This window comes from Balaenoptera ricei, chromosome 16 (genome assembly GCF_028023285.1).
Source record: "Balaenoptera ricei isolate mBalRic1 chromosome 16, mBalRic1.hap2, whole genome shotgun sequence".
NCBI lineage: Eukaryota > Metazoa > Chordata > Mammalia > Artiodactyla > Balaenopteridae > Balaenoptera > Balaenoptera ricei.
The window spans coordinates 93458885-93473443 of NC_082654.1; the positions used below are offsets into that span (position 1 = coordinate 93458885).

General features: G+C 40.7%; 1 protein-coding gene across 1 annotated transcript in view; it reads right to left on the minus strand.

Annotated features, from left to right (window-relative positions):
- Positions 1-14559, minus strand: part of FMN2 (formin 2) — a 294117-nt gene that overhangs the window by 63035 nt on the left and 216523 nt on the right. The gene's annotated exons all lie outside the window — the stretch shown is intronic.

Consider the following 14559-nt stretch of genomic DNA (forward strand, 5'->3'; position numbering starts at 1 on the left):
GAGCCAGAGCCACCGAATCAGCTGCTCCTTTAACCCCGTCCTGTCTGAGCGAAGAACAGACGCCCTCAGGCGACCTACATGCAGAGGCAGGGCCAAATCCAAAGCTGAACCCGGGAGCTGTGCGAACAAAGAAGAGAAAGGGAAATCTCTCCCAACAGCCTCAGGAGCAGCGGATTAAATCTCCACCATCAACTTGATGTACCTGCATCTGTGGAATATCTGAATAGACAATGAATCATCCCATATTGAGGAGGTGGACTTTAGGAGCAACAATATATATATATATATATTTTCCCTTTTACTTTTTTTGTGAGTGTGTATGTGTATGCTTCTGTGTGTGACTTTGTCTGTATAGCTTTGCTTTTACCATTTGTCCTAGGGTTCTGTCTATCTTTTTTTTTTTTTTTTTTAGCATAGTTTTTAGCACTTGTTATCATTGGTGGATTTGTTTTTTGGTTTGGTTGCTCTCTTCTTTCTTTCTTTCCTTTTTTTTTTTTTACTTACTTAAAAAATTTTTCTTAATAATTATTTTTTTTAGTATCTTTATTTTATTTTATTTTTTCCTTTTCTTTCTCTCTCTCTTGTTCTCTCTCTTTCTCTCTTTCTTTCTTTCTTATTTTTTTCTCCCTTTTATTCTGAGTCGTGTGGATGACAGGCTCTTGGTGTTCCAGCCAGGGGTCAGGGCTGTGCCTCAGAGGTGGGAGAGCCAGTTCAGAACATTGGTCCACAAGAGACCTCCCAGGTCCACATAATATCAAACGGGGTAAATCTCCCAGAGATCTCCATCTCAACGCCAAGACGCAGCTCCACTCAACGACCAGCAAGCTCCAGTGCTGGACACCCTATGCCAAACAACTAGCAAGACAGGAACACAACCCCACCTATTAGCAGAGAGGCTGCCTAAAATCATAATAAGGCCACAGACACCCCAAAACACATCACCAGACGTGGACCTGTCCACCAGAAAGTCAAGATCCAGGTTCATCCACCAGAACACAGGCACTAGTCCCCTCCAGCAGGAAGCCTACACAACCCACTGAACCAACCTTAGCCACTGGGGGCAGACACAGAAAACAACAGGAACTACGAACATGCAGCCTGCAATAAGGAGACCCCAAACAGAGTAAGTTAAGCAAAATGAGAAGACAGAGAAACACACAGCAGATGAAGGGGCAAGGTAAAAACCCACCAGACCTACCAAGTGAAGAGGAAATAGGCAGTCTACCTGAAAAACAATTCAGAATAATGATGGTAAAGATGATCCAAAATATTGGAAATAGAAAGGAGAAATTACAAGCAATGTTTAACAAGGACCTACAAGAACTACAGAGCAAACAAACAGTGATGAACAACACAAAAAATGAAATTAAAAATTCTCTAGAAGAGATCAATAGCAGAATAAATGAGGCAGAGAAACGGATAAGTGACCTGGAAGATAAAATAGTGGAAATGACTACTGCAGAGCAGAGTAAAGGAAAAAAAAATGAAAAGAATAGTGGAGAGCCTCAGAGACCTATGAGACAACATTAAACGCACTAACATTCAAATTATAGGGGTCCCAGAAGAAAAGAAAATGAAAGGGACTGAGAAAATATTTGAAGAGATTATAGTTGAAAACTTCCCTAATATGGGAAAGGAAATAGTTAAACTGTCCAGGAAGCACAGAGAGTCCCATACAGGATAAATCCAAGGAGAAACATGCCAAGACACATATTAATCAAACTATCAAAAATTAAATACAAAGAAAAAATATTAAAAGAACCAAAGGAAAAACAACAAATAACATACAAGGGAATCCCCATAAGGTTAACAGCTGACCTTTCAGCAGAAACTCTCCAAGCCAGAAGGCAGTGGCAGGACATATTTAAAGTGATGAAGGGGAAAAAACTACAACCAAGATTACTCTACCCAGCAAGGATCTCATTCAGATTTGACGGACTAATTAAAAACTTTACAGACAAGCAAAAGCTAAGAGAATTCAACACCACCAAACCAGCTTTACAACAAATGCTAAAGGAACTTCTCTAGGCAGGAAACACAAGACAAGGAAAGACCTACAATAACAAACCCAAAACAATTAAGAAAATGGTAATAGGAACATACATATTGATAATTACCTTAAATGTAAATGGATTAAATGCTCCAACCAAAAGACATAGACTAGCTGAATGGATACAGAAAGAAGACCCGCATATATGCGGTCTACAAGAGACCCACTTCAGACCTAGGGACACATACAGACTGGAAGTGAGGGGATGGAAAAAGATATTCCATGCAAATGGAAATCAAAAGAAAGCTGGAGTACCAATTTTCATATCAGACAAAACGGACTTTAAAACAAAGACTATTACAAGAGACAAAGAAGGAAACTACACTATGATCAAGGGATCAACCCAAGAAGAAGATATAAGAATTGTAAATATTTATGCACCCAACATAGGAGCACCTCAATACATGAGGCAAATGCTAACAGCCATAAAAGGGGAAATCGACAGTAACACAATCATAATAGGGGACTTTAATACCCCACTTTCACCAATGGACAGATCATCCAAAATGAAAATAAATAAGGAAACACAAGCTTTAAATGAAATATTAAACAAGATGGACTTAATTGATATTTATAGGACATTCCATCCAAAAACAACAGAATACACTTCCTTCTCAAGTGCTCATGGAACATTCTCCAGGATAGATCATATCTTGGGTCACAAATCAAGCCTTGGTAAATTTAAGAAAATTGAAATCATATCAAGTATCTTTTCTGACCACAACGCTATGAGACTAGACATCAATTACAGGAAAAAAATCTGTAAAAAATACAAACACATGGAGGCTAAAACAATACACTACTTAATAACCAAGAGATCACTGAAGAAATCAAAGAGGAAATCAAAAAATACCTAGACACAAATGACAATGAAAACACAACAACCCAAAACCTAAGGGATGCAGCAAAAGCAGTTCTAAGAGGGAAGTTTATAGCAATACAATCATACCTTAAGAAACAAGAAACATCTCAAATAAACAACCTAACCTTACACCTAAAGCAATTAGAGAAAGAAAAACAAAAAAACCCCCAAAGTTAGCAGAAGGAAATAAATCATAAAGATCAGATCAGAAATAAATGAAAAAGAAAGGAAGGAAAGTATAGCAAAGATCAATAAAACTAAAACCTGGTTCTTAGAGAAGATAAATAAAATTGATAAACCATTAGCCAGACTCAACAAGAAAAAAAGGGGGGGGAGGAGAGAAGATGGCGGAAGAGTAAGACGCGGAGATCACCTTCCTTCCCACAGATACAGTAGAAATACATCTACACGTGGAACTGCTCCTACAGAACACCCACTGAACGCTGGCAGAAAACGTCAGACCTCCCAAAAGGCAAGAAACTCCCCCCGTACTTGGGTAGGACAAAAGAAAAAAGAAATAACAGAGACAAAAGAATAGGGACGGCACCTGCACCAGTGGGAGGGAGCTGTGAAGGAGGAAAGATTTCCACGCACTAGGAGCCCCTTCGCGGGCAGAGAGTGCGGGTGGCAGAGGGGGGAAGCTTCGGAGCCACGGAGGAGAGCGCAGCCACAGAGGTGCGGAGGGCAAAGCGGAGAGATTCCCGCACTTCCCGCACGGAGGCTCGGCGCCGAGCAGCACTCACCAGCCCGAGAGGCTTGTCTGCTCAGCCGCCGGGGCGGGCGGGGCTGGGAGCTGAGGCTCGGGCTTCGGTCGCAGGGAGAGGACTGGGGTTGGCGGCGTGAACACAGCCTGAAGGGGTTAGCGCACCACAGCTAGCCGGGAAGGAGTCCGGGAAAAAGTCTGCAGCTGCCAAAGAGGCAAGAGACTTTTTCTTCCCTGTTTCCTGGTGCGCGAGGAGAGGGGATTCAGAGCGCCGCCTAAACGAACTCCAGAGACGGGCGCGAGCCGCAGCTAACAGCGCGGATCCCATAGCAACAGGGGCGCAGAGGGAAAAACGGAGAGACTCCCGCACAGAGGCTCGGCGCCGAGCAGCGCTCACCAGCCCGAGAGGCTTGTCTGCTCCCCCGCCGGGGCGGGCGGGGCTGGGAGCAGAGGCTCGGGCTTCGGTCGGATCGCAGGGAGAGGACTGGGGTTGGCGGCGTGAACACAGCCTGAAGGGGTTAGCGCACCACAGCTGGCTGGGAGGGAGACCGGGAAAAAGTCTGCAGCTGCCGAAGAGGCAAGAGACTTTTTCTTGCCTCTTTGTTTCGCGGCGCGCAAGGAGAGGGGATTCAGAGCGCCGCCTAAACGAACTCCAGAAACTGGCGCGAGCCGCGGCTATCAGCGCGGACCCCAGAGACGGGCGTGAGACGCTGGGGCTGCTGCTGCCGCCTCCAAGAAGCCTGTGTGCGAGCACAGGTCACTCTCCACACCGCCCCTCCCGGGAGCCCGTGCAGCCCGCCACTGCCAGGGTCCCGTGATCCAGGGACAACATCCCCCGGGAGAACGCACTGTGCGCCTCAGGCTGCTGCAACGTCACGCGGGCCTCTGACGCCGCAGGCTCGCCCCGCCTCCTCTGTACCCCTCCCTCCCCGCGGCCTGGGTGAGCCAGAGTCCCCGAAGCAGCTGCTCCTTTAACCCCGTCCTGTCTGGGCGGGGAACAGACGCCCTCAGGCGACCTACACGCAGAGGCGGGTCCAAATCCAAAGCTGATCCCCAGGAGCTGTGCGAACAGAGAAGAGGAGGGGAAATCTGTCCCAGTAGCCTCAGAAGAAGCGGATTAAAACTCCACAAACAACTTGATGTGCCTGCATCTGTTGAATACCTGAATAGACAACGAATCATCCCAAATTCAGGAGGTGGACTTTGGGAGCAGGATATATTAATTTTTCCCCTTTTCCTTTTTTTTTTGTGAGTGTATATGTATATGCTTCTGGGGGAGATTTTGTCTGTATAGCTTTGCTTTACAATAGCTTTATTTTACTTCACTATATTATAGCTTCTTTCTTTCTTTTCTTTCTTTCTTTCTTTCTTTCCTTCCTTCCTTCCTTCCTTCCTCCTTCCTTCCTTCCTTCCTTCCTTCCTTCCTTTCTTTCTTTCTTTCTATTTTTTCTCCCTTTTACTCTGAGCCGTGTGGACGAAAGGCTCTTGGTGCTTCAGCCAGGCATCAGGGCCGTACCTCGGAGGTGGGAGAGCCAACTTCAGGACACTGGTCCACAAGAGACCTCCCAGCTCCACTTAATACCAAACGGCAAAAATCTCTCAGAGATCTCCATCTCAACATCAAGACCCAGCATCACTCAATGACCAGCAAGCTACAGTGCTGAACACCCTATGCCAAACAACTAGCAAGACAGGAACACAGCCTCATCCATTAGCAGAGAGGCTGCCTAAAATCATAATAAGGCCACAGACAACCCAAAATACACCACCAGACGTGGACGTGCCCACCAGAAAGACAAGATCCAGCCTCATCCACCAGAGCTCAGGCACTAGTTCCCTCCACCAGGAAGCCTACACAACCCACTGAACCAACCTTAGCCACTGGGGACAGATACCAAAAACAACGGGAACTACAAACCTGCAACCTGTGATAAGGAGACCCCAAACACAGTAAGATAAGCAAAATGAGACGACAGAAAAACACACAGCAGATGAAGGAGCAGGGTCAAAACACACTAGACTTAACAAATGAAGAGGAAATAGGTAGTCTACCTGAAAAAGAATTCAGAATAATGATAGTAAGGATGATCCAAAATCTTGGAAATAGAATAGACAAAATGCAAGAAGCATTTAACAAGGACGTAGAAGAACTAAAGAGGAATCAAGCAATGATGAAAAACACAATAAATGAAATTAAAAATACTCTAGATGGGATCAATAGCAGAATAACTGAGGCAGAAGAAAGGATAAGTGACCTGGAAGATAAAATGGTGGAAATAACTACCACAGAGCAGGATAAAGAAAAAAGAATGAAAAGAACTGAGGACAGTCTCAGAGACCTCTGGGACAGCATTAAACGCACCAACATTCGAATTATAGGGGTCCCAGAAGAAGAAGAGAAAAAGAAAGGGACTGAGAAAATATTTGAAGAGATTATAGTTGAAAACTTCCCTAATATGGGAAAGGAAATAGTTAATCAAGTCCAGGAAGCACAGAGAGTCCCATACAGGATAAACCCAAGGAGAAACACGCCAAGACACATATTAATCAAACTGTCAAAAATTAAATATAAGGAAAACATATTAAAGGCAGCAAGGGAAAAAAAACAAATAACACACAAGGGAATCCCCATAAGGTTAACATCTGATCTTTCAGCAGAAACTCTGCAAGCCAGAAGGGAGTGGCAGGATATACTTAAAGTGATGAAGGAGAAGAACCTACAACCAAGATTACTCTACCCAGCAAGGATCTCATTCAAATGTGATGGAGAAATTAAAACCTTTACAGACAAGCAAAAGCTGAGAGAGTTCAGCACTACCAAACCAGCTTTACAACAAATGCTAAAGGAACTTCTCTAGGCAAGAAACACAAGAGAAGGAAAACACCTACAATAACAAACCCAAAACATTTAAGAAAATGGGAATAGGAACATACATATCGATAATTACCTTGAATGTAAATGGATTAAATGCTCCCACCAAAAGACACAGGCTGGCTGAATGGATACAAAAACAAGACCCATATATATGCTGTCTACAAGAGACCCACTTCAGACCTAGAGACACATACAGACTGAAAGTGAGGGGATGGAAAAAGATATTCCATGCGAATGGAAATCAAAAGAAAGCTGGAGTAGCAATTCTCATATCAGACAAAATAGACTTTAAAATAAAGACTATCACAAGAGACAAAGAAGGACACTATATAATGATCAAGGGATCGATCCAAGAGGAAGGTATAACAATTGTAAATATTTATGCACCCAACATAGGAGCACCTCAATACATAAGGCAAGTACTAACAGCCATAAAAGGGGAAATCGACAGCAACACAATCATAGTAGGGGACTTTAACACCCCACTTTCACCAATGGACAGATCATCCAAAATGAAAATAAATAAGGAAACACAAGCTTTAAATGATACATTAAACAAGATGGACTTAATTGATATTTATAGGACATTCCACCCAAAAACAACAGAATACACATTTTTCTCAAGTGCTCATGGAACATTCTCCAGGATAGATCATATCTTGGGTCACAAATCAAACCTTGGTAAATTTAAGAAAATTGAAATCGTATCAAGTATCTTTTCCGACCACAACGCTATGAGACTAGATATCAATTACAGGAAAAGATCTGTAAAAAATACAAACACATGGAGGCTACACAATACATTACTTAATAATGAAGTGATTACTGAAGAAATCAAAGGGGAAATCAAAAAATACCTAGAAATAAATGACAATGGAGATACGACGACCCAAAACCTATGGGACGCAGCAAAAGCAGTGCTAAGAGGGAAGTTTATAGCAATACAAGCCTACCTCAAGAAACAGGAAACATCTCGAATAAACAACCTAACCTTGCACCTAAAGCAATTAGAGAAAGAAGAACAAAAAAACCCCAAAGCCAGCAGAAGGAAAGAAATTATAAAGATCAGGTCAGAAATAAATGAAAAAGAAATGAAGGAAACAATAGCAAAAATCAATGAAACTAAAAGCTGGTTCTTTGAGAAGATAAACAAAATTGATAAACCATTAGCCAGACTCATCAAGAGAAAAAGGGAGAAGACTCAGATCAATAGAATTAGAAATGAAAAAGGAGAAATAACCACTGACACTGCAGAAATACAAAAGATCATGAGAGATTACTACAAGCAACTCTATGCCAATAAAATGGACAACCTGGAAGAAATGGACAGATTCTTAGAAATGCACAAACTGCCGAGACTGAACCAGGAAGAAATAGAAAATATGAACAGACCAATCACAAGCACTGAAATTGAAACTGTGATTAAAAACCTTCCAACAAACAAAAGCCCAGGACCAGATGGCTTCACAGGTGAATTCTATCAAACATTTAGAGAAGAGCTAACACCTATCCTTCTCAAACTCTTCCAAAATATTGCAGAGGGAGGAACACTCCCAAACTCATTCTATGAGGCCACCATCACCCTGATACCAAAACCAGACAAAGATGTCACAAAGAAAGAAAACTACAGGCCAATATCACTGATGAACATAGATGCAAAAATCCTCAACAAAATACTCGCAAACAGAATCCAACAGCACATTAAAAGGATCATACACCATGATCAAGTGGGGTTTATCCCAGGAATGCAAGGATTCTTCAATATACGCAAATCAATCAATGTGATACACCATATTAACAAATTGAAGGAGAAAAACCATATGATCATCTCAATAGATGCAGAGAAAGCTTTCGACAAAATTCAACACCCATTTATGATAAAAGCCCTGCAGAAAGTAGGCATAGAGGGAACTTTCCTCAACATAATAAAGGCCATATATGACAAACCCACAGCCAACATTGTCCTCAATGGTGAAAAACTGAAACCATTTCCACTAAGATCAGGAACAAGACAAGGTTGCCCACTCTCACCACTATTATTCAACATAGTTTTGGAAGTGTTAGCCACAGCAATCAGAGAAGACAAAGAAATAAAAGGAATCCAAATCGGAAAAGAAGAAGTAAAGCTGTCACTATTTGCAGATGACATGATACTATACATAGAGAATCCTAAAGAGGCTACCAGAAAACTCCTAGAGCTAATCAATGAATTTGGTAAAGTAGCAGGATACAAAATTAATGCACAGAAATCTCTTGCATTTCTATACACTAATGACGAAAAATCTGAAAGTGAAATTAAGAAAACACTCCCGTTTACCATTGCAACAAAAAGAATAAGATATCTAGGAATAAACCTACCTAAGGAGACAAAAGACCTGTATGCAGAAAATTATAAGACACTGATGAAAGAAATTAAAGATGATACAAATAGATGGAGAGATATACCATGTTCCTGGATTGGAAGAATCAACATTGTGAAAATGACTCTACTACCCAAAGCAATCTACAGATTCAATGCAATCCCTATGAAACTACCACTGGCATTTTTCACAGAACTAGAACAAAAAATTTCACAATTTGTATGGAAACACAAAAGACCCCGAATAGCCAAAGCAATCTTGAGAACGAAAAATGGAGCTGGGGGAATCAGGCTCCCTGACTTCAGACTATATTACAAAGCTTCAGTAATCAAGACAGTTTGGTACTGGCACAAAAACAGAAATATAGATCAATGGAACAGGATAGAAAGCCCAGAGATAAACCCACACACATATGGTCACCTTATCTTTGATAAAGGAGGCAAGCATATACAGTGGAGAAAAGACAGCCTCTTCAATAAGTGGTGCTGGGAAAATTGGACAGGTACATGTAAAAGTATGAAATTAGAACACTCCCTGACACCATGCACAAAAATAAACTCCAAATGGATTAAAGACCTAAGTGTAAGGCCAGACACTATCAAACTCTTAGAGGAAAACATAGGCAGAACACTCTATGACATACATCACAGCAAGATTCTTTTTGACCCAGCTCCCAGAGAAATGGAAATAAGAACACAAATAAACAAATGGGACCTAATGAAACTTAAAAGCTTTTGCACAGCAAAGGAAACCATAAACAAGACCAAAAGACAACCCTTAGAATGGGAGAAAATATTTGCAAATGAAGCAACTGACAAAGGATTAATCTCCAAGATTTACAAGCAGCTCATGCAGCTCAATAACAAAAAAACGAACAACCCAATCCAAAAATGGGCAGAAGACCTAAATAGACATTTCTCCAAAGAAGATATACAGATGGCCTACAGACACATGAAAGAATGCTCAACATCATTAATCATTAGAGAAATGCAAATCAAAACTACAATGAGATATCATCTCACACCGGTCAGAATGGCCATCATCAAAAAATCTAGAAACAATAAATGCTGGAGAGGGTGTGGAGGAAAGGGAACACTCTTGCACTGTTGGTGGGAATGTAAATTGATACAGCCACTATGGAGAACAGTATGGAGGTTCCTTAAAAAACTACAAATAGAACTACCATACGACCCAGCAATCCCACTACTGGGCATATACCCTGAGAAAACCATAGGTCAAAAAGTGTCATGTACCACAATGTTCATTGCAGCTCTATTTACAATAGCCAGGACATGGAAGCAACCTAAATGTCCATCGACAGATGAATGGATAAAGAAGATGTGGCACATATATACAATGGAATATTACTCAGCCGTAAAAAGAAATGAAATGGAGGTATTTGTAATGAGGTGGATGGAGTTAGAGTCTGTCATACAGAGTGAAGTAAGTCAGAAAGAGAAAAACAAATACAGTATGCTAACACATATATACGGAATCTAAGGAAAAAAAAAAAAAAAAAAGGCCATGAAGAACCTAGTGGCAAGACGGGAATAAAGACACAGACCTACTAGAGAATGGACTTGAGGATATGGGGAGGGGGTGGGGGGAGATGTGACAGGGTAAGAGAGTGTCATGGACATATATACACTACCAAATGTAAAATAGATAGCTAGTGGGAAGCAGCCGCATAGCACAGGGAGATCAGCTCGGTGCTTTGTGACCACCTAGAGGGGTGGGATGGGGAGGGTGGGAGGGAGGGAGATGCAAGAGGGAAGAGAAATGGGAACATATTGTATATGTATAACTGATTCACTTTGTTATAAAGCAGAAGCTAACACACTATTGTAAGGCAATTATACTTCAATAAAGATGTTTAAAAAAAAAAAAAAAAAAAGAAAAAAAGGGAGAAGATTCAAATCAATAGAATTAGGAATGAAAAAGGAGAAGTAACAATGGACACTGGAGAAATACAAAGGATCATGAGAGATTACTACAAGCAACTATATGCCAATAAAATGGACCACCTGGAAGAAAGGGACAAATTCGTAGAAAAGCACAACCTTCTGAGACTACACCAGGAAGAAATAGAAAATATTAACAGACCAATCACAAGCACTGACATTGAAAGTGTGATGAAAAAATCTTCCAACAAACAAAAGCCCGGGACCAGATGGCTCCACAGGCGAATTCTATCAAACATTTAGAGAAGAGCTAACACTTATCCTTCTCAAACTCTTCCAAAATATAGCAGAGGGAGGAACATTCCCAAACTCATACTACGAGGCCACCATCACCCTGATACCAAAACAAGACAATGATGTCACAAAGAAAAAAAACTACAGGCCAATATCACTAATGGACATAGATGCAAAAATCCTCAACAAAGTACTGGCAAACAGAATCCAACAGCACATGAAAAGGATCATACACCATGATCCAGTGGGGTTTATCACAGGAATGCAAGGATTCTTCAGTATACGCAAATCAATCAATGTCATACACCATATGAACAAAATGAAGGAGAAAAACCATATGATCATCTCAATAGCTGCAGAGAAAGCTTTTGACAAAATTCAACACCAATTTATGATAAAAACCCTCCGGAAAGTAGTCATAGAGGGAACTTACCCCAACATAAGAAAGGCCATATGACAAACCCACAGCCTACATCGTCCTCAATGGTGAAAAACTGAAACCATTTCCACTAAGATCAGGAAGTAGACAAGGTTGCCCACTCTCTCCCTATTATTCAACATAGTTTTGGAAGTTTTAGCCACAGCAATCAGAGAAGAAAAAGAAATAAAAGGAATCCAAATGCTACCAGAAAACTACTAGAGCTAATCAATGAATTTGGTAAAGTAGCAGGATACAAAATTAATGCACAGAAATCTCTTGCATTCCTATACACTAATAATGAAAAATCTGGAAGTGAAATTAAGAAAATACTCTCATTTACCATTACAACAAAAAGTATATAATATCTAGGAATAAACCTACCTAAGGAGACAAAAGACCTGTATGCAGAAAATTATAAGACACTGATGAAAGAAATTAAAGGTGATACAAATAGATGGAGAGATATACCATGTTCTTGGATTGGAAGCATCAACATTGTGAAAATGACTATATTACCCAAAGCAATCTACAGACTCAATGCAATCCCTATCAAACTACCACTGGCATTTTTCACAGAACTAGAACAGAAAATCTCACAATTTGTATGGAAACACAAAAGACCCTGAATAGCCAAAGCAATCTTGAGAAAGAAAAACGAACCTGGAGGAATCAGGCTCCCTGACTTCAGACTACACTACAAAGCTACAGTAATCAAGACAGTATGGTACTGCCACAAAAGCAGAAACATAGATCAATGGGGCAGGATAGAAAGCCCAGAGATAACCCCACACATATATGGTCACCTTATCTTTGATAAAGGAAGCAAGAATATACAATGGAGAAAAGACAGTCTCTTCAATAAGTGGTGCTGGGAAAACTGGACAGCTACATGTAAAAGAATTAAATTAGAATATTCCCTAACACCATACACAAAAATAAACTCAAAATGGATTAAAGACCTAAATGTAAGGCCAGACACTATTAAATTCTTAGAGGAAAACATAGGCAGAACACTCCATGACATAAATCACAGCAAGAACCTTTTTGACCCATCTGCTAGAGAAATGGAAATAAAAACAAAAATGAACAAATGGGACCTAATGAAACTTAAAAGCTCTTGCACAGCAAAGGAGATCATAAACAAGATGAAAAGACAACCCTCAGAATGAGAGTAAGTATTTGCAAATGAAGCAACTGGCAAAGGGTTAATCTCCAAAATTTACAACCAGCTCATGCAGCTCCATATCAAAAAAACAAACAACCCAACTAAAAGTGGGCAGAAGACCTAAATAGACATTTCTCCAAAGAAGATATAAAGATTGCCAACAAACACATGAAAGAATGCTCAACATCATTAATCATTAGAGAAATGCAAATCAAAATTACAATGAGATATCATCTCACACTGGGTAGAATAGCCATCATCAGAAAATCTACAAACAATAAATGCTGGAGAGGGCATGGAGAAAAGGGAACCCTCTTGCAGTGTTGGTGGGAATGTAAATTGATACAGCCACTATGGAGAACAGTATGGAGGTTCCTTGAAAAACTAAAAATAGAACTACCATACGACCCAGCAATCCCACTACTGGGAATATATCCTGAGAAAACCATAATTCAAGAAGAGTCATGTACCAGAATTTTCACTGCAGCTCTATTTACAATTGCCAGGACATGGAAGCAAGCTAAGTGTCCATCAACAGATGAATGGATAAAGAAGATATGACACATATATACAATGGAATATTACCCAGCCATAAAACGAAACAAAATAGAGTTATTTGTAGTGAGGTTGATGGACCTAGATTCTGTCATACAGAGTGAAGTAAGTCAGAAACAGAAAAACAAATACCATATGGTAACACATATATATAGAATCTAAGAAAAAAAATGTGGTCCTGAGGAACCTAGGGGCAAGACGGGAATAAAGACGCAGACCTACTAGAGAATGGACTTGAGGATATGGGGAGGGGGTAGTGTAAGCTGGGACAAAACGAGAGAGTGGTATGGACATATATACACTACCAAATGTAAAATAGATAGCTAGTGGGAAGAAGCCGCATAGATCAGGGAGATGAGCTCGGTGATTTGTGACCACTTAGAGGGGTGGGATATGCAGGGTGGGAGGGAGGGAGATGCAAGAGGGAAGAGATATGGGGATATATGTATATGCATAATTGATTCACTTTGTTGTAAAGCAGAAACTAACACACCACTGTAAAGTAATTATACTCCAATAAAGATGTTAAAAAAAAAAAGACAACTAAAAAAATAATTCATGTTGTATATAAGTCAAATCACTGTGCTCTACACCTTAAACTTACACAGTGCTGTATGTTAATTATATCTCAATAAAACTGGAAAATAAATAGAGCAACAGGGACAGGCGTGGTTGGTAGTGACCCTCACTTGTCAGCCCATCACCAGAAGCTCCCAGGAATCCTTGCCCACCTTCCACAGAGGCATCCATGTGGCTCCCTGTCCTCAGGTCTCTGGGAACTACCGCATCTCCCACACCTTGCGTTAAAGAGCCACCTCCTTGGCAAGGTGCTCTTACCACTCTGCCTCTCACTTTCAGATCCCACCAGGGTCAGTGTCTGGGGCTAGAACATGAGATTTAGAGTCAGGCAGACCTGGGTATGACTACTAGATTAGCCACTAAACTGTGTGAGATGTTAATAACTTTGATAATCACTTTGATATAGCAAATTTTCTTTATCACTAAAACAAAGTAGTGATTTCTTTTTCATTGAATTGCTTGATTAAATGATGTATAAACCACCTGCTGCATAGTCATAATCTTTTTTGTCTTTTCTCTCCTCTGCACATCACCATGACTCTAAGAAAGGGCTGGGATATGTTGTTTTCAAAATGCAAAAAGTCCAGGATGCCAAGAAGGAAGAATATAATGAAGACAAGATGGGAAATATAATGGAAAATAGTTGGCCACAGAGCCGTGTACAGTGTGGACAGAGACAGGTGTGAGAACAAGCAAAGCAGAGGAGGCTTAACTGCATTCATTTTAAACCAATGGACAGAGACGGCCTCTCTGGACCTGATTAAGAAAAACCAAACTTACCATCCTGCTGTAAC